General features: G+C 32.5%; 1 pseudogene; it reads right to left on the bottom strand.

Moving 5' to 3' along the window:
* Positions 1–19,215: 19,215 nt before the first annotated feature.
* LOC149536961 (uncharacterized) lies at positions 19,216–19,891 on the bottom strand (annotated as a pseudogene).
* Positions 19,892–26,338: the final 6,447 nt, after the last annotated feature.

Below are 26,338 nucleotides of genomic sequence, written 5' to 3'. Positions count from 1 at the left end.
CTCCACCTCTTGGAAATCCTTATATAGGAGGATTGAAACATGTGTTAGATGGGAGGATACATGTCAAAACCATAATGGAAATAAAAATGGTAAGACATGTCTGGAAAGTTGTAATAAAAATATTCTTATGTCTTTGAACCAAAAAAGGAAGTTAGTTGCAAAGTTAGCAGGTGACAATTTACTATAAGAGTCTTCACTTTAATCTCTTTTGTACTCTATTGTCTTCAACTCTCTCAAAAATCTTTGAAAAGTATATATGTTCATTTATGAGAGATTTTACTTTCTTGATGGGCTGCTCAATATATTTGATCTTATCTAAATCTCTCACTGCCTATAATCTCATAAATCTTTAGCTACTCCCTACTGGTAGTGCCTTAATCTCTCCAACCACTTCCTAGCCATAGATTTCTCTTTTGGTGGGTCATTTGGTTGTCTTAACCTCTTCTAAGTCTTTGATAGCTTTAGCCTATTTCAACTTTAAATAAAAAATAAATCAAGTTATTGAATGGAATAACACTACCATCTTCAAAAAGTTAAGATTTGGCTTCCTAAATTAGCACTACACTGAAAGAATCAAACAACTCCTAATTGTCTCTCAACTTCTTGTTAGCATCCAAAATTGGTAAGATGCAGGGATCAATTTCTTGTGATAAAACCTTCATCTTCCCTTGTATTATTTTCATCTTTCTAGTAAAGAAGCCAATCAATTCTTTGACTATCTCTAGGCTCTCCTTTACTATAATAATTTTATCAAGAAAATATGGCTTTTTATTCATCAACATAATTAACCTCTCTAAAAGTTGAGTGTATGGCCCCCAAAGATTGAAAGTGGTTGATAGCCACATAAGTGCCTCATCAAAAATATGCTCAACATCTTGTATAGAAATATATAAAGTATGGGCCTATTGGGATATAGTTTTTAGAGTCTCAACTCTATGGCCTATCATACTTTTAAGGAAAATTGTCTTTACCTCATCAACCTATTGTGGAGGTGGAGCATTTATGCTCATTCTTCTTGGCTCTGCATATTTCTTCCTCTAGCTCCTTTGTCTGAGTAGTTATTTCTATTGTGATTCTAGTATGTTGTTCCTTTTAGAGTAAATAATTAATTATTATTTATTTATTCTTTTACTTAAGTTTACTTAGATTAATGCATTTATTTAATAGTTGAAGTCTAGGAGTTGTTGACAAAATAGTATTGTGTTCCTATTTAAAGTCATACTTATCCTCTCACCTTGTTTGAGGATATTCCACCTTTTTTGGACATATGCTTAGTTTTCAATCTTATCTTCTAGCACTTTCCAGCTTATTCTGCAAGCTTCCATGAGGCCTTTATATTCAGGATCTCTCATTGTATTTCATAACTCATATCTCATTTTCAATAGCAATAATTTTTTTCAATATCTTCTTTCTCAAGTCCATTTAGTGTTTTTCCACGATCCACCTCTTCCTTCTTTGGTTTCCTTTCGATAGGTTATTTTCATGTAGGTGATCTTGGCACACTATTAAGTTTTATTTCATCAACTTCTACATGGTATCAGAGCCACCCTGCTGCTTCTTGGTTGAAGGATTTTTGAAGCTATGATTTGGAGACATAAACCCTAGTTTGTTTATGATTTTTTTCTTCAATCTAGGGGAAGAGCATTTTTTTGAAGAACTTTGGGCCTAAATGGACACTGACATTGGGTTTAGAAGGCCCATTACAATCAAAATTCATACAAAACTTTTTGGTTTTTTCTTTCAGGCATCTGGGAAAAAAAATTTGGCCCCTACAAGTAGTCGTATGGAATTTCAAAGTGATTTTTTTTTTTTAAAATTAATTTCGGGATAGCACCACAGCACAACCTGATAGCCACCATGGCACCACCAGTGGAGCAACCCTTGTAGCCACTACTGCTAGTGATTGCCACCTACTTATGGCCTTCCCAGCTCACCCTACTATGTGAATTTTCTACGACCATTGGTGTGATCTTCAGGCACCACATGGTACAGGTGCCATGTAGGCATCTGCCATGTGGTCCTTGCCACATCACTTGCTAGGTCAGCACTCTACCACCTAGATGCCATGTGGCATGTCTTTTTCACTGTGATGGCTAGGAAGTTATCAACTTTAAGCTAGTCATTTTCTAACATGAGCATGATGTCACCCTGCATCAACACCCCTGCCAATAATCTAGGTCCTTTTTTGACCTACTCATAGTTTTTTGGCCATAACTTGAGCATACAGAGGTATTTTTCTGATCTGAAAGAAGTTTCAGAAAGCTAGTTCTGAGACAGAGACATTGGTCAGGTATTTTTAGGTTTCAATGTAGTTTTATTACTCTTTTTTGTAGTCAAATTTTAAAGTTCTATTTTTCACTCCAACAAGAATATCTTTTGCATCTATCTCCATTTTTTGAAAACATTATATTTTTGGAAAGCCAATTTTGTCATCCTTTCAGAATTTTTTTCATTTCCTTTAGATTCTACCCCATGCTCTTTGTATCATTTTTTGGCATTTTTTAATCTATGGTGGATATCTTGGGTGTTCTAGGTCTGAGAATCATTTTCATGGTGCAAGATCTTTTCTAATAGCTTTTTTCCTTTTCTAATCATTGTAGCTATCACTTGTAAGCATCTTTATGCATATGCACTAAGATAAAGTGCCACTCTCGCATTTAGGGTTCATTAATGTTGTTTTGAGATAGTTGTACTTGCACTATTTTATAAAGCACTATGTGACGGATAGTTGTTTTCCATTTTTGTGCCCTCTTCCCTTTTTTTCCATCTAGCATTAATGTGACCATGCATTTATAGGTGTTTGTACCTCATCAACTCTCTCATCATTCTTGGTTCTTTTTACAAAGGATTTTGGCTGACCTTTTCAGTTCCCTATCATCTCAACCCATCTACATTAAGGGGGGTTATTCTAGTGTTCTAATAATTCCTTGGTTTTATGGTTCAATCGTGTGAGCTATGTATTCAATGATTGATCCTATATACTAGGCGATTGCAGTGGCTAGCTATCTATTCATTTTGGAGAGATGGATCATCTACTATATAGACACAATTGGTTCATGCCTTCTTCTTCCATGGAGATTCTTCAAATTAGTAGTTTCCTTCTGATGATAGGATTGTGGCTTCTTCATGCTTCAATGATGCTCTTCATGATTTCTTCTTGTTCCTATTTTATGGGACATTCCTCTAGCTGGATGCTTCTTTCATTGTTCACTAGGTTTCTTACCTCTTTTTGGAGGAGAGTTTTTCCCATGTGGTTTTCTCTCTTTTCCTACTTTCAAAGGTTACATTTCTTTGCGTTGTACATGGGTACCTAACGTGGCCTTGTTGCCAAGACCCATTCTACATTTCATCTTAGCATTTGTGAGCTTAAGGCATTCTCCTAAGTTGCACTTAAGGGGGGGTGTTAGAGTAAATAATTATTTATTAATTATTTATTCTTTTACTTAAGTTTACTTAGGTTAATGTATTTATTTAATAGTTTTAGTCTAGGAGTTGTTGACAACATGGGAGTTTGTTCCTATTTAAAGTCATACTTATCCTCTCACTTTGTTCCAGGATATTCCACCTTTTGTGGATCTATGCTTAGTTTTCAACCTTATCTTCTAGCACTTTCCAGCTTGTTCTACAAGCTTCCATGAGGCCTTTATATTTAGGCTCTCTCATTGTATTTCATCACTCATCTCATTTCCAATAGCAATATTTTTTTCTTAGTTTTCAATATCTTCTTTCTCAAGTTCATTTAGTGTTTTTTCAAGCTCCACCTCTTCCTTCTTTGATTTCCCTTTGATAGGTTATTTGCATGCAAGTGATCTTGGCACACTATGAAGTTGGATTTCATCAACTTTTAGAGTTCCTAGATACTCTATTCTCTTCTCTATTCTACATTAGCAAGTTGCTCTGCATTAGATAGTTGCTCTCTTAGAGATGCAACTTTGGTCTCTATCCCTTTAACTTTTACCTCTAACTCTTCAATTCTCTACTTTTACACATGGCTCTTTCTAAGCTCATCCTCATATAACATCCTAACATCAATATAGTCATGGAAGGACTTGGCTATTGTTTCTAACTCCTCCACTTTAGCCTCATTCATGAATGAGAAGTGTTTCATGGCATTTGATATTTATGTACCAGAGGTACCCTATAAGGTCCATACAATCATGTTCCCCTAATTTGTGATCTGCACATCCATCAATTTAGGCTTGTTTGATGCAGGACTTGTTAGTGTTTTGAAACAACATGGTTCCAAATTACCTTGATGAGAACAAGATACATCTAGGGGCAACTACTTCCCATCTTCAATATACCCTTTTAGATAATGGGCCAACTATAAGGCTTTATCCTTCTTCTTGTAGTGCCTACCCCTAGTTCACATTTTTTCTATCATTGTCAAACTCTTTTAGGGCTAGTTTTATGTTGATGATTAATAGTGGCATTATTTTGAGATTATCAAATATTGTTTTTACATTTAGTTTATTATATGATGAGATTACTTGGTACTTTATAATTCATGTATGTATGATGATTATTTTAGTGTTTGCAGTTGTTGTTTATGATTAGTTAGATGATTTATTACAATATGTGTTTTCTTATGGATACTTACCTCATACTTGCATATTTATGGTGTGTGTGTTTGTTTCCTTTTTGTATGGCATTTTTGATGTGGTTAAGAAAGGGAATCATAGTCACCTGCTAGTCAAGATCTACACGATGCACCACTTCCTTCCATTTCCTATTTAGCTTAGTATATGTTGTGCTTGTACATGTATGGATTTTATGCAGGTTACAGGTACTGGGTATCAACTTCCCTGAATTTCTAGGATGAGCATACCCTATTGTATTTGTATATGCTACTTTAGTATGTTAGAAACACTAAATTAAAACAATCAAAAATCATTTGCATACTAATTTAACATAATTTCATGAGAGACAAAGTGAAGTCCTCAAATGAGAATATGAGCCATGGATAGGCTCTCTTAATGAGGATGATCAGTTGATGTAGAGTTGTGTCTAATAGCTAAGATGGCTTGATTATGTATGTATGCTCAAATGGGCTTCAATGGAGGATTTTTGATAGATTTTGGTGAATGGATTTGATGTACAAAATGGCTTCTCAAAATGGAATTATGGCTTGGGAGAGGATTTATTAAATAGGCAAAGGGCTTGAGGGATCAAGGGCTAGGATGTAAGGATGGGAGAAAGCTTATGGAAGGTTTAGATTGAATGAGAGGAGAGCACATGGATTGTGCTTCTTTACAGCCAATCAGGGAGTGACACATGTCATAGGGTCATTGGTTAGAGAAAGAGGGTTTGAGAGGTCAATAAAAGAGGCTCAAAGCTCATAAAGACCCTCATAATGGCTTGTAAGAGAAATGAATGGGCTTGTAAGAGTCATTTACGGCTTTGTAGGCTTCATAAAGTTTTATGGTTGGGATATTTGTGAGAGAGTTGAGATATTTTAACTTGGGTTGGATTAAGAAAGTCTTAAGCTTGACTTAGGAATGTGCAAATGATTAAAGCTTGGATTAGGCTTGGGTTAAGATTAGATTAGGCTTGTTAGAGATGGGCAAGTGGATGGCATTTAATGAGGGTGGGTGAAAGAGGAGATATTTGTTGGCTTTGGCTTGGGTTAGCAAGTCTTAACCCATGTTTAGGGAATGTGACAAGATTAGGAGGGGGGATTAGGATTAGGGTCAAAGATAAGGATTGACATCTTATAGAAGAGTCTAGGCTTTGGATGAGGATGAAGACTTTATAGAAGAGTCAAGAACTTTCTAGGATGAGGATAAATAAGGTTTTTAGGAAATAAATAAAGTTTTATTTATTTCAAGGGTTTGGGTTGAGGAGATATTTATTAAAATATTTTTAATAAACATGAGGATTAATATTTAGTCTTAATTAAATATTTTGACTTGGGATTAGGGGTAGGAAATGATGTGATTAGCCTTTAATTGAAATTAAAGAAGGATTAGAAGATTTTGGAAGAGGTTAGTGGTCTTAAGGAAATTGGCCAAGTTTTGGGCAAAAAAAAATAAATTATTTATTTTGGGACTTTTGATCAATTTATTAATTAAATAATTAATAAATAAAGAAATAATGTTTAAATAAGATTTAAACATTTTTGGTAGGGATTCTTTAATTAAATATTTTTAATTAAGATAAAGAGATTTAATGACATAAAAATAAATAAATTAATTAAATAATTAACTAATTAATAAATGATGATGTCATCAGAAACTTTTTCATAAAATAAAAATACTTTATTTTCTAAAGGATTTTAGGTGTCTACAGCATTATCTCAATGGTAAGAAAGGGGAGATAAATTCTCAAGTCCAAATCCCAACCCTTTAAGCCATTTGTCCTAATTGAAAATTATGACAAGTATCTGAGTCAAGTACCCTCTGAATGCGTCAGATGATGTAATTCATGATATTAACCCTTGGTTTGATTTTGTATGTGTTTTTTTATGATGGGTTTTCATATTTTATTTTATGAGTCTTTGACATATTTTTTATTAATTAAGTCTAATTAAAAGATTTAATTAATGATTTAATTAAACGAAAAATTATTATGGTATTTTAATATTTTATTTTATTTTATTAATTGATAAATTAATTAAATAAAAGAATTAAATTTGGAGATGAAAGTTATAAGTTTAAATTTGGAATGTGATAATATTTATTTAATTTAATAATAATATATTTAGAGTTCATTTTTAAATAAATGCTAAATAATATTATTATTTAAGTTAATAAATATTTTATCAATTAAGTTTCAAAAATAAATTTAAAAGTGAAAAAGATATTAAAACTATTAAAAGATTTTAGATCTCGTGATGCATGCATGTGATTAAAATATATTAAGGTAAAACAAGTGGATTTAATAAAGTGAGTGCATGAGATTTAAAATTAATAAATTAATTTAAAAAGGATTCAATTGAATATTAAATAAAGAAATTTAATTAATTAAGTAATATGCATTTTTTTTTATTCACATAGGAGTATGTGAAATCTCATGAGTTTTCATGTTGACAACACAGGAGTTTGTACTCTAATTATGCATGTGTTGTCTACGCTTAAGAGTTAGCACATAATTTGAGCATATGTTATCTACAACATTCTAGACACCTCATCATGTTTATCTTCTTATTGTGGAAGTTATGTGCTTAGTTGTCATGCTTATCTCTTAGTTCTTTCTAGACACATTCTAGATGCATCTTAGAGGCCTTTATATAGAGGCTCTCCTAGTGTGTATGGACATCCTTATATGCTTCTACAAGCACTCCTAGTCACTTTAGGGGGGGTTTTGGTCCTTGGAGGAATTGTAAATGTTGGAGAAGGAAGGAATTTTCAGAAAGGAGAAGGTTCTAAGAGGAGGAGCTTCACTACAATTTTTTGAGGTGTAGCAAATTAGCATCAGTGTCTAGGTAGGCACTCATGATTATTTCGCATATTTTATTACACTCTTTCTCTTCCTGTCTTCATTGTGTCTATTATGTGTGTCTAAATAATTCTCTATGAATGAATCTTCAATTTTGTAATTTGGAATTTGGGCATGCATATTGTTTCATTCAGTTATGGGAATTAAAAATATATTTGCAACATTCCCTTAATAGAATCAAGATTTGGAAATTGAATTGGGTTTGGGTTCGAATAAAAGTAGAATCTTATTATTATGCATTAGTTTTATATGATTTATTAACTAATCTAATTTAATTTAATTTAATTAAGATTAGTTAATAGTAGAAGGAGTCTAATTAATTATTATTCAATTTTAGTAAATGGATTTTTAAATGAGGGAAAATTAAAAGAAAAGAGATATTAGTAATTGGATTATTAATGTGATTGATTTTACTTAAAATCAATGAATATTATTTTAAATAAATGTTTTTCCTTGAAGTGTTTTAAGGAAATTGTAAACCAATTATTTAAAAGTTGATAAGTATTATTCTTATGATTTGAATAATGGGAGACTTCTTCGAATCAATGAAGTTTTATTTAATTATTTAGTAAAATGATGCAATGATTAAAAAGTCAATAGGAATTACTCTAATGATTTAAATAAGTAAATAATTATCTTTTGATTATTTTAGACAATTGTTTAAAATAATGGGGGGATAATTCTATGTTTTATTCGAAAAGATAAATGGGTTGACTTGGAGATTAAATGAAGAATCTTATATTCTTGAAATATACTTGAAACGAAAAATTGAAACCTCATATTTGGCTTAACCATTTGATTGTGAAAGGAAACTAAAATATGTGTTTGTATCTTGTTCTTTATTCTATCCATGTTTTTGGGTTTCGGGGTTGTCCTAGTGTTGACCTATCTCAGGTTGTTACCAGAGGCTCAAGGGTTATGTGATTATGATGTCATGCTGATTTGATCTCGATCTTTTTAAAACCCAACCATGGAAATGTGATGGTATGCTCTATGAGATGTTGTATTTATTGTTCATTGATGCTCATCAATCTTCTTGTGTGAAGCTAAGATGGATGTGTATGAGACACTTGACCTAATCATTTTTGAGTCATCAATCAGTTATATTTGGATTACTTTCCAATCACCTTGATGGGACTGAAGTGTTTTTTTTGATCTTGATGATGCCATGTTGTGACATGTTTTGGACTTAACCATTTTGGAGTCTTTGATCAGTATTATATATTTTGAGATGCTTTTTGGTTGCTTGTTGAGAACCAACTGATATTGTGATTTATCATTGATACCTTCAGTTGCCAATAGAGAACTATTGTGGTCATGATTATTATTAGATACTTTTCAATTACTTGTGGAGAACTGATGTGATTAATTTGATTATCTTTATGATGCTCTCCAGTCCCTTGTATAGGACTGAGGTGATTATGTGATTTGTGATTTCATGAGCCTAGGGTAGGTTATCTACTTATAGTGTCAGGAAGTGGCTTGGAATGGGGGTCAGGGCCCTAAGTGGCTACTAGGGTAACTCATTGTAAGTTGTATTAATAAGTGAAAACATTACACTAAATAGAGATTAAATGAACCTAATAAGATAATTGTATGTTCTCACCCATGCCTCGAGTGCTCGTACAGACTAGGATGGGAGTAGAGAGAATGCTTGGTTGCGACCTTGCATTTTGTAGTATGCCTTTTCAGTATGAGAGGATACTAGTGGCCACATAGGGATCACTAGGGGCCCAGGGTCTATTGAGAGACTACCAGGGTAACTCTAGTATGATTCGTGTGATGACACTTTTTTTCTTACATAGTAGGTTTCCTACGTGTCATTATTGTGTCTCTAGTATAGGTGTTGACCCTTTATGTTGTAACCTTTGAGTTAGTATACTTTTAAGATTCCTGGACTTAGAGAGTTTTTGTGTTATGTGATTTTATATCCTATTTGATACTTGAGACTAGTGTGGTGGGAGTGGGCCATTTAAGTTCCACGCAGATGGGTGGTAGTGCTTTTTCACTCTTGCCATTTGGAGATCCATCTGTAGTCACTGTGGCTAGAGCATTTTTTGTGCTATTTATCTTCATTCTATTCTTGAATCTTATGATGGATGTTATTTACTAGTACATTTCTTTATTTTGATAATTAATATGTGATAGATGATGTTATCTACTTTGTAGGATCATCTTGTGCTTTATTCTTGCATGTTAGATTTCTTTCTGCATATGATGTAGTATGTTTTAGGAGTGACATCCCTCTTTTGATAGTACTGATGATCTCTTCGATGACTTGGGATGTTATGTGTGGGGGATGGCTAGGGACCATGATGGTCTAATGATGCTATTGATGATTGGGAGGAATTGCGCACTTAGTTAGTTGTGTTTTATGCTAGATGGTTATCTTTTACGATGGTTGTTATATTTTTATTGATGGATGGATGTATCATGTATGTTAATAGTTTCATTACTCTATTGTACCTTGTATCATGGATTCAATGAGGATGATGTATCTTTATTTTTACATATGTTTAATCTTTTAAGCTTTTTAGACCTTGTGACATGTACAGTGGATGATTGAGTATTTCAAATTTAATTGCCAAGAGGCATTTAGAAAAAATGTATATTATGGACTGTGGACTTTTAACTATTCTCTCATGTGGATGTGATAGTTGTTAGACTTAGAATTAATTAAATTTAAATGTGACTCAATGTCTCAGGATCCTTAAGGAAGGTAACCTATTATGTAAGTTTATAGTTGATAGTATGTTATTTCTTCTGCTACTACGTGATTGGTGTGAATGATTTATCCTTCTTGATTGAAAAAAAAAATTGTTTGGCCAACTTAGTAAAAAATTAAGTTAATTCTTTTGGATCCCTTGGCAAGGCATTATGCTTCTTCTTTAGGCTCTGCAAAACCTAGGTGGGTAGACCTCAGATTCACTTATATGGTACCAATGCTAAATCATACACTTGAATGTTAACAAAGTAGATAAAACCCTTAATTCTCTAACACTTATGCATAGATCTCACACATGGAATGGCTAATAACATGAACTAAGAAATTGATAAGCTAAGTGAAGGAATCCTTTTTAGTTCTTCAAAATTAAAAGTAAATACATTTGATAATGATTTTGATTTCAGCAAGACCCTAAATATGCAGTAGTAAGAACTAGTAATCCTATAGCTGATCAGCGCCTTATCTATTGGGAAATTCTATGAATCAAACACATACATGTATGATACTAGTAACATATTCCATACATCAAGATACTAGATCTATCTAAGCACTTGCTAAATCAGAGATCCATGTTCATAAAGACATCACTCTTATGAAGTATCCTTCTAAAATAATCAACAAACCTATCAAACACATCACACATTTACTTGGCCCATTTTTCCAATAGCAAATCATATTAGACATACAACCTTAAATTGATGCAAATGGGTCTCAACTCCTTGTCCCTAGACCATATAAGACTATAGATTATAGAGATAGGAGACAAGAATTAGAATGAAACTAAAGAAATTCTTGCTTATTTCTATTCATTTCCTTGAAACTATGCATTCAAATGCATGAAATTAAAATATAGAAATGCCAAGCATATTAGAACTAGCTATATTATCTTCACTATTTTTGTTCATACAAGAGAAATATCTGCTAAATAATTTGGTGAAATCATAATTATGGATCCAACAATGTGGTCTCATGCTGAAAATTGCTAACCCTTATAATGGATGAGGAAGAGAAAGATATAGAGGAAGAATGGAATCCTAGATTTGATTTGAAGATGACATGTGTCCACTTGAATCTCCATCCTTTGCTATTGTAGAACATCTCTCATCTTTCTACCTGTTAGTGTTTTGAAAAGGACTAAAACTACTAAGCAACAAAATGCTTAATACCAAGATGATAATACTCATACAATCTAAAGGTTAGCCAATTCTTGTTAACAATTGCATGTGTAAAGCATTTTGACCCAACTTCAACAAAACCAAAGGTAGGTTTCTACTCTTTTGGCTCTACAAAACTAGGGTGGGTATACCCAGGGATGATTCAAGATTAGAAAAACTATATGAGGATTAATTTTAGTTTCATTCTGATTCTCATCCAAAAATCCTCAAACACATACATAATTCTTAATAAATTGATAAACACATCCCATATAATAGATATGGCCAAAATTTCTTCTACAGATCTACAGATGTTCTTAACAATAGTGGCTAATTGAAGCTAAAACATTCCATGCAGACAAGTACTGGCCAGCTTTGAAGATCTATAGGAAACAAAAGTAAAATTGATTTAATTCTACATTTTTGACAACCATTTGTGACATACTTCTCCTTCAGCTAAATCAATTTGATCAATGCCTAATCCATTGGGGTTCAGAGTCTGTAGCAAATTATTAGATCTAACTTGTTGCCTTACCTCTGTAGCAAATTCTTAGATCTAACTTGTTGCCTTAAAAAAAATTCTATCAGCAATTCTTATCAAAATTTATCATTCAAAACACTTTCCATTACTAAAGAAACCTTATCACATTCATCAAAGCTTTTATTTAATCCATTGAATTAACATCAGTGATAAATAGATATACAACCTAACTAGATTGCATTCAATTGCACCAGCCTTTACTTATACAATATTAAGATAACCAAGTAATTGGAAGGAGACAAGATTTAGAAAGAACTGATATGGGGACAGTTCATAATTTGTATTCATTTTTTTTTGAAAATTGTATACCATTTACAATAGACTCAGAATGACCTTCAGAAAGAAACACAACTCATTCTATATTCATGTATTCTTAGAGAATTGACAAAGAAAATACATCATAAACTTGCTTTCAAAAATTTGGACCAAAGATAGACCAAGCATATCACTTAGAAAATTAGAATTCAAATAATTCTTTAGCCTTGGAATCTCACTTAAATAGTGTGAGATGCAACAAGCTTCAAGCTAAAAGAATGTGACAGGTGTCTTCTAAAAGATACTGACATATATTTGTCATAAAAGACAAAAGAAAATAACAAAAAGGCTATTACATCAAACATTCCTTGGTGGGTCCCTTTCTATTATGCTTCTCAATTGTTGAGACAAGAAAATATGATCTGATTCTTCATTTATTGTTCATCCTCATAGTAAGTGGCCATGAGGTTAAAAAGTGGTGTATCATCTTCAACTACCTACAAACTTACTTTAATCTAGGGATTTTCCATGTCTTCATTACAAACTATGAGGTTAACTTTTACTTTTGCATCTTCCTCCTCATCATCTTCTGACATTTGTTCTATAAACTAATTTTTCCATTTATTATAAGCAACATCATCTGGCCAATCAAAATTTAGAGCCTCTCTTTGTATAATCACTAAAGAATTTGCAAATTCCTCTAAATCATCAAACTCTTTTCTGATGGCATTATAAAATAACTATATCTTTACTAATCTTCATTTGTCCTTGCCCATAACCAGTGGCCAGTTTCACTCATGATGTTCTTGATCCTTTCATTAAATATTTCATCCAACTCTTTTTTCCACTTTTCCTTTTCCTTTATTGTATCAACAGATTCTAAAGCACAAGGAAATAAAGTGAATTTTTCAGCAATATACTGGGAAAAACAAAGTGTTAATCTTTTCTACAAAGAATCCCTTTTATCATCAAAATCTTCTAGTTTATTTAAAAAATCAAAATTTTTCTCTACTTGATGATAAGACATTTGGATGGCAGATATACACATAATTGTGATATCATTATTCCTATCCTTCCACTTCTGTGCAAGGGGAGTCAATTTATCCTTATCTCTATTCAACTCATCCGTGAGGGTTGCAATTTTGGTCAACTAATCAAAGAAGGTTGACCATTGTATTTTATCCCTTAAATACATCACACCCTGCTTTAATTTTCCTTCATATTGATTTTTTAATTCTACCTGCAACTCATTTAATTTGGTTTTTTCTTCTTCAAATTCCTCTGCAGTTTAGAGTTGGCGCTTTTCAGGGGTGTCTGGTATTTCAACAATAGGGGTTGCTCTATCAAATGACTATGGAGGGTATGCAATTCTAGGTGCACTAGATTCTTCCACCTTTCTCTTCCCAAGTATCTTCTCCATTTGAGACACTTTGTTTTCTAGTGACTGTATCTGTATACCCCTTTCCTCATATGCTTTTAAAACTTCTTCAAACCTAGCATTGAGTTGGGTAAACCTATCTTCTTCCTGGCTAGATACAACACCACCCAATTTCAAAACTTTTGAGGCCATTTCCATTATTTGCTTACTACTTACTTCACCAGCCCTATATACTATCAATGTACCAGTATGCTCTACAGTGGGAAACTCATGCAGCCTAGTATTTTCCCTCTTTTCCATAGACCATATAACAAGGGCTTGGTGGTCATCACTAAAATTGACTCCTCTATGGGCCTATAATATTTCTTAAGCAGTTTTTAGTTGAACATCTTTCTACTTCCTTACTGAATAAAAAACAATCGAATTTTCTATATCCCATTCTGGTAGAAGGAGGACTCCTGACTGTCTAACTATTTGCCTCCCAACTTTAGGAGTAAACTGGGCAAAATCATTCAAAAATTTTGACTTCACCTCTCCCTTAATAACTAAGTCAGGTTTATCTAGTTGCTTGGCTTTGATCTTCTCACAGGCTTTCTCAAAATTTTCCATATTTAATCTCCACAAAAATTGAGCAAAAGCCCTAGATCTAACAAAATTTTCATCACTAATAAATCTTTCAAAAGCCTATGCAACTATATGGTCAATTTCCTTACCTTGGTAATCAGCAATGGTTAGGTCCAAGGAAGGTGTAGGAGGTTCTTGTGGCTCTCCAACATCCAAGTCTATAGAAGTGACAATCACATCCCCTTCTCCACCCATTTGTCTAAGTTGTCCATTTAGAGATGTTTCATCATCTATATGGATTGGGGATTGGCTTGGGGAGTATTGTTCCTTTTGAGAAGAAGAAGACCCCTACTCTAATTTTTTCCTTTTTGGAGAGCGGGCTACAGATGGGCTTCTTGACCTTTTCTTCTAATGAGAGGGTGCTTGTTACACATTTTGAATCATAACATAACCTGACCTCTTCTGCAATGTATATTGGCTAGGAGCTACCACATTTCTACTACTTATTCTTCTTTGTACTTCTTTAGCCTTGTCTGGATATGTTTCAACATACATAGCTTTCTTTACATTCATGGTTTGAATTATTATGGCAAAATTATTCATTAATTCTTGTATTTTAGCTACCCAGTATTTCTTATCTTTCACTGGGTCATACTAGGGGTCAAAAGCATTAATAAATTCCAAGGTCTTACTAAAAACTATCCATTTCTCTTTTCTCAATTCTTGTTCCTACAATGTGAAGATATTTTTGATTATATCTTCTAGATAGTAAACCTGATGTACCATATGGAAAACTCTTACCCTTTGTTTTAAAAGGTCATAAAATCCTTCAGGGTCAATGAATCTGGCATGAGACTCTACCATGTTATATCTATCCAAAAACAAATTTAGGTTCTTCCACCCTTTTCTAACAAAGACAAAATCATGCACTATAGTAACAATTGGAAAGAAAGTGTCCTTCTTAATCAATTCCCTCTCATCTATAGTTCCTATCTGCCATAAGAGCTCAGCAATCCCAATCTTCAAAGGCACATAAAAAGGCAACACATGTGGCTTTACCATAAAACCATATACCCTTATCACAGTTGAAACATTAGAAGGGATTATATCCCCCCAACTATGACTAACCAACAGCCCTTGTGCATGATCTCTAGGTTTAACCAATTCCAACAATGCTTGTGGAATTCTAGGGCTATCCCCTCTCAAAAGTAATTTCAGCCTAGATGCGAAAAATCTATCAAACCTTACATAACTAGCATCTGTGGCTTCTGAAGTCATATCCACACTCCGTAACTGCACTGGATTCCTTTCTCCATCCTTGGTTGTTTCCAACTCCATACCCTTGGAGAAGAAAGTGTATCCCTTGTATAAGCATACATGCATCAGCAATGAATACCAACAGAATGGTTTGTTTACTTTTCCCCTTGCCATTCCAACCAAACCATTGTGAATCTCTTTTGACAGAAAAGTGGCAAATTTCAAAATGGTACTCATTCCAAATTGAAGGGTTTGAGCCATTATAAGGATAATAGAACTTGGAATTTTATCACCTTCATCTATCCCAAAAATCTTGCAAAGAGAAAAATACAGTGCTTGAGCTCTCAAGTTGAAATGTCTTCTTAACAATGGCTCTGGGGTACTTGCTATAATCATAGGCAAATTACCAACCTTGGCAATATGCTCCTATAGTGGCCCTGTTCTTAGGTAAATTCATTGTGCATCATATCTAGCTTGTAGATCATCCATATCAATGATTTCATGCACAGCGTGGTTAGGGTTAAGGTTGAAAATGTCACTGAATAGCTCAAGGAAAACCCTAAAAAGATTGATTCCAGAATGATTTTTTACCCATCCTGTAATAGGATCATATTTCTTTGCTAGGTCCATCAATAAATCACTATCAAAGAAAATAGTGGGGACTATTAATTTACCAATATCAAACTCCCAAATATTGCTCATAGGAGTGTCCAATTTTTGCTCTAAAAACCATTTCTTAAATAACTCTAGACCTCCCATGGAAACCTGGGCATCTCTTACCCAATTAGCTTTGTCATAAAAACCCTTTGCTACAACTATTCTAGGATGTTTTGGGATGAGTTCCCTCCCCTTAGTTATTTCATGCACTGATAAGGGGAATTGTTCAAGAAAGTCATCATGCATAGAACGTTTCAAATAATTTGTTTGCCTAGTAAACTCTTTTTGGGGAGGCATTTTGAATGAACCCTAGAAATTTCATAACAGTAGATACTTTAAATTTACTTAGAAAACCATAGAGTACTTACCCACCAAAATTTGCACTTCTGCACTATGTGATATTTTTTGCGATTTTACTGGATTGTTAACCAAGAATTTTTGTGCCCTAGCTCTAAAATTTTTGTATGCCCTGATATTCTCGTTGTGCTTTAGTGGTTCTTTAATTGTGAAATCGTGGGCTCTTACCATGCAATAAAATCGCATGCATAAGGTCTGAATCATATTTACTCTTAGTAACCGTTACCCACAATTTGCATCCAAGTTTGAAACCCATCCATAGATTTCAATGGATCAGACAATCTTGATTTAAAAGGTAACAAGCATTATGGCTTTTAAAATAATGCTACGTGTCACAATTCTGCTTCCCCACATTATTTAAAATCCCTTCATCTTAGAATTGCGGGGAAGCGTCGTTCGTCGATCAATACAAGATCGACGATTTGACTAATCCACTTTCTAATAAAAACTAGTCAACTGTACTAACCAATAAGAAATCGCCATATGAGCTCATGCTGTCTGACCATATTCCACGCCAGCAGATCCCATATCATCTTTTGGGTAAGCAAGTACTTTCCCTCATTTAGTACACGAGTCATGTTGGCACATTCCCACTTTCCTTATTTAACAAGCATTTTCAAATTGTGGGCTTGCGCCAGTCATTGATCTTTGAAAGATCAACGGTGATACTGATCTTACCCTGCAGGGCATCTAAACAAAATATTTGACATCACCATGGACATGTGTCTGCAGGGCGCATTCCCACTTTGTTTAAACATCGCTCAAATTCAAAATGCAGGGAAGCACCTTTCATTGATCAGGATAAAGATCAATGATTAGAAACAACTCTTCATTTTATGCTCACATTATCCACTTGGGCCAATGACATGACTACTTTTAACTTGCATGTTCTGACTATTGTGTTTATTTCTGATAGCTTTCTAGCCCAGATCATAAATAGCTCCAGCTAAGCACATTTGGCAAAACCTATGGCATGACTCCTGCATTCTTCATGGTCTGGTCCCACTGTGACATGTGTCATAAAGGTGCATTCCTACTTTTCCTATCTAACTTGCAGCTTCATAATGCGAGATTGTGCTAACCGTAGATCTTCGAAAGATCTATGGTTGATAATACTTCATTTCCATCTAGTAGTCAAAACTCCTCCATGTGGCACATCTAGCAGTACATGTCATCAATCGTTTATAGAGTGGCATACTGCTTTGCAAATAATTGACCCCACCTTGCCACATGTCAAAAATTTGCTTGCCCGCACTACTCATTTCCTGTGTAGTTTCAAATTGTAGGCATGCATTGGCATTTGATCTCTGATAGATCAATGGTTTCATAAACTTTTCCATTTGAGTAGCATATTGGCTAATAGTGACGAATGATTTTCCTCCACCTGTTCCAACTCATCTGACACACACCATGGAGGACATCTCACCATTATTCTTTTAACAGTGGGCCCATCTCGTTAAACCATGCCACTTGTCCAACTTTCACTTCCTCACATTATTTACCTGTCAAGCATATTCTTCTTGCGGGGAAGCACTAGCCCTTGATTGAGATGAAATCAATGGCTGACACTTCTTGGTGATAAACTACATATCTCTATAGGTGAATCCACTAACAACATCGTGAGAAAATTAGGACATGCACAAAAGTACTAACAAACCTACAAAAGTTCCTGACAATTTATCCTTCACCAAAATTTAGGAATGTAAAGGCTACGTGTCACCAACTCGCATGCCCACATTACTTAAAGGCCTTGCATCTTGAAATTGCAAGTATGCGATACTTATTGATCTGAACATGATCAACGATTAAAAAGACTTTACGTCATCAGAGGTAATTGATAATAGAATGATTAATCAATTTGTATGCTAAGTGCAATCACATAAGATTAAACAAAAATATAATGACCTCATGCTTATGCAAGCCCTCCCTTAGGGAAAAATGTCATTGAAAACATTTTTTCTGAAAACAATTTTGAGGGTATTCTAAAGCTAGGGCAATTTGATGACTTTGATAAAACACAAGGAATAAAACCCTAATTTTCAAATTTTCAAGATTTTAAATGATTTTTCACAAGATTTTCCTTTAACCTCTGCATAGTGAAAAATCAAGCCAACACTACCCATTTGATCTAATTTAGTGTTCATCATTATCTTGTAACCAACCCAAAATATCTCTTCCTAAATGATGAAAACTCTTCTATTACTCAAATATCTAGAATGCATCATGAAATGTTGATAAAATCTGGATTTAACTACCTTGGAGGTAACCAAACTCAACCCTAACAATATTTTTATTGTCTTTTATGCACATATAGTTCATTACCTTGCTAGAAAACACATTTGCACTTCAATACCTGAATGGGGTTGCAAATTAGGAATATGGGAGAAAGCCTCGTGTAACCTAAACAAATACCTTTATTATGCCATTTGGGTCAACCCCCTTGGTTGACTTCCACATGTCAACGTTTGATTGGTCAAACTTCTACACAATCACCATCCACCATGCACCATCTCACCTCACTGACTAGACTACCACATCAACAAGGACCATGGCCCACTACCATGTGGGTCCTAGGTGCTTGCCCACTTTGTTTAACTTCCTTGCATCTTTGTGGAGTGGTAATGTGTCCACCATCAAATATTCCATGTGACACAATCATGTGCATTTGGTCTTGTTCACTTGTTTGATGCCACATCAACATCTTTTTCTGTGTTTTCTTGGTCAAAATTTTCTTGGTCTTTGCACCAACTATCCATCCATAGTGGGCCCCTCCTTGCAAGCTTCTAGCTTCCAAAAGGCCCACATCTTGAAGACAACTAGCACTATGAGTTATTTGGTATTTAAACCTTAAAATTTCCCCAAACCCAGTGCATGTGGGATAAATGGTTTATCATTGTTTTCTCACCAAATGCTCAAATGATCCTTGTGCAATATATCTTTGCTCATTTCTTCTTCCATCCATGTGTTTCAACACCTCTAATGCCAATGTGGATGTCTGTTTCATATAGGAAGAGTGAATTTTAGGCATGTAAGAGAGCTCCCCTATTTTTAGCATAAGGCCACTTTGATGAGGTAAGCTTGATGATTCTAGTGTCTTGACTTTGAAGTACAATTGTAACATAAAAGAATTTTCATCTAGATCCCAATGAGAAAAAAAATTAGGAGTTACCTTGTCTATCTCTATACTCAAAACCTTGAACGCAATAATCTCATATGGGACTACTGTAAATAGAAGATATTGGTATCATTTATCCCATGATTTAATCCTCTACTCAAATGGAGACATAAAATGGGTTTAGAGCCTTCCTCTATTTCTGGATATTCAATCTAGAAAAGAAGTGAGCACTGCTTTGTCTTTGGGTCAAATGGCTTAGTAACCCTATAAGCAAGCCTACAAATTTTAAATGATTTCTTTGGGACAAATTTCCTTCTATTTGGTTGTTGTTGGTTTGGAGCATCTTTTGCTTCACAAGCAGCATGCTTTGCTAAATTTTTCTAATGTCTCTTTCTTGAGTATGTGCCAAATAATTGCCTTCAATATTGTGTAGGGTTAAAAAAATATGCATTAATAAATGTTTCTTTCTCTGATGTTGCAATGAATATATTTGGTTCCTCCTCTACCCATGTCATGGGCTTCTCCTTGACTTGCCTGTCGATGGTCTTCTCACCTTAGCTGTGAGAGCTTCATTTTAAAATAAACTAATTGGAACCAAAAAGTAAATAAAACTCCACATCTCCCCAAGTCTAAGCAATCAATTTGTTTAAATCATCAAGTTCAATGATATAGATAATCTTTGCAAATCGAGAAGGCCCAAGTCTATTTATGAGTTATATCCAAGACTTTGTAAAAATTATGTAAGCTAGAAAAGAAACTAGATTGAGTTGTAGCTAGGTACCATCAGCTAAAATCAACATCTCTTTACACATGCATGAACATCTCATTTTTTATTGTGTTCATTGTAGACCTAGAATGGTATTTGGATTCACTCACCTTTGTCATTCCTCCAACATTCTTTCTATATTTGTTATGCATAAAGAACATTTGGATGAATACTTACTCTCTTACATATCTTTTGAGTATATATTATAATGAAGATCACTATAGTGCAACTATTTCTAGTAGTGGATTTTTCATTATTTGATGTCTATCGATGTGTCATGGTAAGGAATTTGGTTGAAATCCCTAATCACTACAACTTGATAGAAACAGTTGGGCCACAAAGTGGGTCTGGCTAAAAAAATATTCAAATTCAAACACTTGATAGACCAAATCAATCTGATGGACATATTACACTGATTTGAAATTAAACTCAATCATTGAACTATCATTTACAAGTTGTTTTTCCTCTTTCTTGCCAACTACTAATTTAGTCTCAAACAGTCCATTGACTAGCTTTAAAAACTGACAAAAAACACCTGACTAAGCTTTACAATCAAATATATTGATTCTTTTCTCTACATTCTTGCACCCAATCAAAAGATATTGACTATCAAAGTTTTCCTCTCAAAACTACCTGCAACCAAAGATGTTAGAAAATCGCAAAATGCGTTCGGATTTGGCCTAGAAAACTAGGCAGACTGACACTTGGGTGCATAAAAACTAGAGCATTGATTCCCTACGATGAGGAAAATGTGAATCTATAATTAGGGCTCATGAAAAATAATTGGGCACAAATGGTGAGAATCAAAGTGGGCTACAAAATTGCAGAACTAGGAATAGTGACAAAAAGTGATTTTCTCAAATGGAATGGACCTAGGAAAGTGTGTAGATGGATTCGTCAAGGTTTACAAACTGGTATAGTTAAGGTATTTTTAGAGTAGAATGAAATGGAACAATCCATTTTATCTCACCTATTAGGGATTTAGAGTTATGACCTCACGAATAGGGGTACCAACAAATTTGTATGTGTTGACACTAGTAAAACATCACAAATTCCATTTGGAATTGCATTTGAAAACTAATCAAATGGATTTATCATAAGCTCAAAATTAAAATATAGAAAATATCTAACCACTAAAATACAACACAAAGAAATTTTCTCATTTTGGTCAACTGGGTCAAAGTTATAACAAGTCAAACAGGGCCTCCCAAAATTCTGAACAATTTGCATTAGCATGACAACAATAAATGACTAACTTTGAGGGATTCAAAAACTGGTCAAACAGATTTGCAAAAATTCAAAATCTAAAACATAAGTTCCTTGTTATGGACATTAAACACTTCCAAAGTGGCGAGTCATGAGACATTACTAGGTGCAAGATATTCAATTGCAAACACAACCTCCTATTACTGTTTAACACTTAGGCAAAAATGTAGATTTGGACATTGCTCAAAACGAGACTTCACAAAATGTCTCGAAATGGAAATTTATTTTTATGGGAAAAGTGGACATACTGAATGAAAGGTTTTAGAAAAATTAAACACCTCTTAGGCCTCCAATGGACAGCCGGGTACACATGCATAAAAAAGTACTTATAGGGCTTGAATTTTTTCAATGGTACTCAAAATCAGGGCTTCAATTTTGAGTCTGAATAGTGGTTCTGTTTGGGGATGCATGTCCCTTGTAGACATGGAAAGGATTTAGATCTTTGGAAGAAGTAGACCTTACACTTGAAAACAAAAAACTTCTCTCAAACAACTGTATTGAAAGCAAGAAAACTACTCCTACTATGTACAAATGATGGCCCCAGGCCATCGAACTTCATCAAATCCTTTTACCTCTATCATATACCTAATTCTCATTGAAATTTTCTTGAGGTAAACTAAAATTCTCATTTTCCTTTATTTCACCCAACTCATCAACACTTTCAATCACCTCGTTAGGAAAAAAAAATCTATTATCATCATCTTCATAGCACATGTACAAATCAACATTAACTTCTACATCATGCTCACTATGAGAAAATAGATCACCATGCTCATGTAAATTAGAATCATTCTAGAAAATTTCATCCACATATGATTGATGCATGCTCTCAATTGGAAACACAAATGATTCATATTCTACTTTGTTCAACAAGTTGCATATGTCAAAAATTTGCAACCCACCTTGTGTAACTAGGTGTGAAGAATATGTGAAATATGATTGTTACCTACTTGCAACCATGTTAGTCATCAAATTAGATTTACCTTTCATTGAAACCTCTTCACACTTAAACAATTGATTTGTTATCAAGTCTAAAAAATTATCATAAGAGTTTCATGTTGATCGTAATCTTCACCCCTCCCAAAAAATGCCTAAAATACTAGTGAATCCAACATTTTGTGGGCAAGAAAATTTTATTGTCGAGGGTAATTTTTTTTTTCTATATAGGGAAATAAAATATTATATTTTGATTTTTTCTTGCCTTAGAAAAAATTATTTTAAATGTGGCGAATTAATTTCTTTTCTTGCCGATAGATAAATAAATGATGGCTATTTTTTCCCTTGCCAAAAATGAATTAATAATGTTAGAGGTGAATTACTTGTTTTGTAGGAAAATAAATAATAGTGGTCTTGGCTAATCTTCAATGGTAAATTGAAAAATTGTTTAATTTGAAAGCGAAATTTGCACATGCATTGGCTAGTGACTGTATTGTCTACTGAGTAGTAACTTGAAGTTTCAACTTGTGTACTATCTTAGGTCTACTATTAATAATGTTGTAACATTGTTATATTACTGTCACTATTACCAAGCCAGCTACTGTCACTTTCATATTGTTAATAGTAAATAAAATAGTTTTATTGACCATTGATTAATTAGAGATCAATGACAAGATGCATTTCAGGGCCACTCGCTTGAAAAGACTTGGAGTTGCATGAAATTCTCTAGAATGGAGACACATGGAAAGGTTTGCATACAAATCATTATTTAATGTTAGGCACTATTGACTATCTGACATTAATGCCACTACATTTTAGTGTTTTGCACACTTCAAAATTAATAGGAATACGATAAAATAAGATATGAAAGATTGTGAATGCCAAAGAATTTAATGCAACTGCCATTAAATAGCCTCTTCAATTCCTCTTTCATTATCATTTCTCATATTTTTCAATCTAAATTTAATTTATAGTTGTACTTTGTATATTTTTTTTAATCTTAGTCATAGATACACCAATTTTCTTGAAATGCACTACAATAGCTCTACAAAAGCCCTTTTGGGCAGGATTCTTGATGATGACCTTACCATAGTTTGTAAGCCAAATACCCAAAGTCCTTTTATCTACCATGTTATATTCATGGTCCTTTACCATGAATTCTTGAGAAATGATAAGAGGTATCATGTGTCCATGGATATTACCTCCCAATTCTTTGCATCTCTTCTCGAACTTGGAGGAAATCAAATAGACATTCTGATGCTTTTCCATAACATTTTTAAGGAAACATTTCTAGAAAATAATGTCAAAATTTTTGTATTGGCCGAGCAGGTACCAGGGCCGGGCATTGGCATCCCTTTTGTAGACATAGTAGACAAGTCTTGGGAGGAAGGCATAGGGTGCATTATACATAAGCATCCTTTCCTACTTGGCATGAACAAACGACAATTAAGTCAGCATCAAAAGTGGGCACAACTTAGAAGGGTTTTTATTGGATGATGTCAACAAGATTGACTTCACATGGCTAGACAAGTTCAGCAACATCATCTTCTACAATAGATTCCTTGTGGAGGGACTTGAAGACCTTTCTAATTGAAGGCTTCAATCCCTCAACCCCTTAGCCTGCTTATGCTTCTAGCTTCCTTGATTCCCTAGTTCCCTGTTCCTTGTTTCCTAAATAATGTTTCCTTAACCGTTGCCCTTTGGGGAAAAAAATATTTTTAAGATATCTGTATTTTTCTTTGGATTGGGCCTTGGCCTTTTTTGTAAATTACAAAATAGTAAAAGTAGGCCGATTTAATTAGCTATTTTGAATATCTATGTTATGAATCAGTATTATGTACATTGTTTAATCTAAAATATTATCAATGAAAACAATAGTTTTTGGCTTCTCAAATCATTTTTCTTGTTAGTCTACAACTTTTTTTTTGTAGGCATCTTGATTCTCAATGCACTGTTGAAATGTTAGTCTGCAACTTTGTTAATAATAATTAACTATTAATAGTTATAAAGTTAGAACTTAGAGCTTAGAAACAAAAAAAGGGTTTTAACAATCTCGATTCCCTTTATGGTTTCATATAATATATTTGATTAACGATTTATAGTAAAAAATTATTTGATCTAAAATTATCCAATTAAAAGTTTTGTAATTTCTAAAACTATTTTTCTTTAATCTGATTAGTTAAAACAAATGGAGCAATAAAAGAAGATTTCAAGGAAAACTAAAGATTATACCCTTAACAAAGTTAAATATAATTTTGATAATTTATATGTCAATTTTTTATTTCATACCTATTTTGTCACCTATTCCTATTTTTTTCATTATGAAATCTTTTAAATAATGAAGAATAGTTTATAAACAATTATCACAATTTTCAATATATATTAATAATTTATAGATAATTAAACTATATTACATTTTAATTTTGAAACTAAATAATAAATATGAATAAAAATATAGCATTTGTAATTATATTTTTAAATTATGATCATTTTATTTACATTAAACTATTGTCATTATTATTTCATATCTTACACCAATTTTATTTTATAAAATTTAATATATGTTCATTGAATTTTTCATATCATATTTACAATAAAAGGTTTATGATAGAAAAGAAAACCTTTTATTTATATTATATTAAAACTATTATAATTATTATTATAAATTATATTATATATATAATATTTTATATAAATAATTAAATTAACATCATGATTTTGACATGCTCAAGCTTAAAAGTAAAATAATAATAATTAATAACAATTTCTTTAACAATATTTATTTTAACATTTTTCTCTATATTAATTAAAATGCTATGTAAATTCTTTTTTATGACTGTAGCTCTATTTTGGACCAAATTTTATAAGATTGAAGATAATGTTTATTTCTACCCGAAACTAGGACACATGTACTCGAAGATTCTACCCGAAATCCTGATCATTGCATAAAAGAAAGATTGACAGCCTGAGATGAATTTTGGACCAATTTGGGGAACATTTTCCCATGTGCCTAGATTCATCTAGAATTACGACACATGTCTAATCATTGGAAGACTAAGTTAATCTTATTATTAATTATGTTTATAAACAATTATCACAATTATCAATATATGTTAATAATTTATAGATAATTAAACTATATTACATTTTAATTTTGAAACTAAATAATAAGTATGAATAAAAAGATAATATTCATAATTATATTTTTAAATTTTAATTATTTTATTTAAATTAAACTATTGTCATTATAATTTATTATTAGTACTTCCCGGTAGGATTAAAGCTAAGAGCTAAATATTTCATTTTCAACGTGATTCATTAATGTTAATATTATTATTTTTTAATGTAAGTGCGTTGGTTTATATGTTATATTTTAATAATATATTTTTTATAAAATATAATAATTTTTTGTCATTCAATTAAAAATAATATTATTTATATTAATTAATCATTTAAGATATATTATTATTGTAAAAATATTATTATTTTTATATTATAATTATTTATTATATAATAGAATATGTAATATAATTATTTATAACATAATATAATTATAACCATATGATATATATGTAATAGAACATATATATCAATGATTATATTTATGAATAAAATTTAAGTTTAAATTAACATCATTATAGAAAAATATAATTATATAACATTTTTATTAATTAAAATGTTTTATATATTATAATAAATTTTTTAAATTTAAATTAGATTTATATAAAAACTAAAGGCAAATACTAATGGCACTTGTTTTATATCTTGCACCAATTTTATTTTATAAAATTTAATATATCTTCATTGAATTTTTCATATCTTTACAATAAAATTTTATGATAGAAAAGAAAAACTCCTTTATTTATATTATATTATAATTATTATAATAATTATTATAAATTATATTTTTTTTATGTATAAAAATATTTT

This window comes from Cupressus sempervirens, chromosome 10 (genome assembly GCF_028749045.1).
Source record: "Cupressus sempervirens isolate cs-2001-9-10 chromosome 10, ASM2874904v1, whole genome shotgun sequence".
NCBI classification, from domain to species: Eukaryota; Viridiplantae; Streptophyta; class Pinopsida; order Cupressales; family Cupressaceae; genus Cupressus; species Cupressus sempervirens.
The sequence above is the reverse complement of the archived record's forward strand: the minus strand, read 5'-3'. Positions and strand labels throughout refer to the sequence as shown.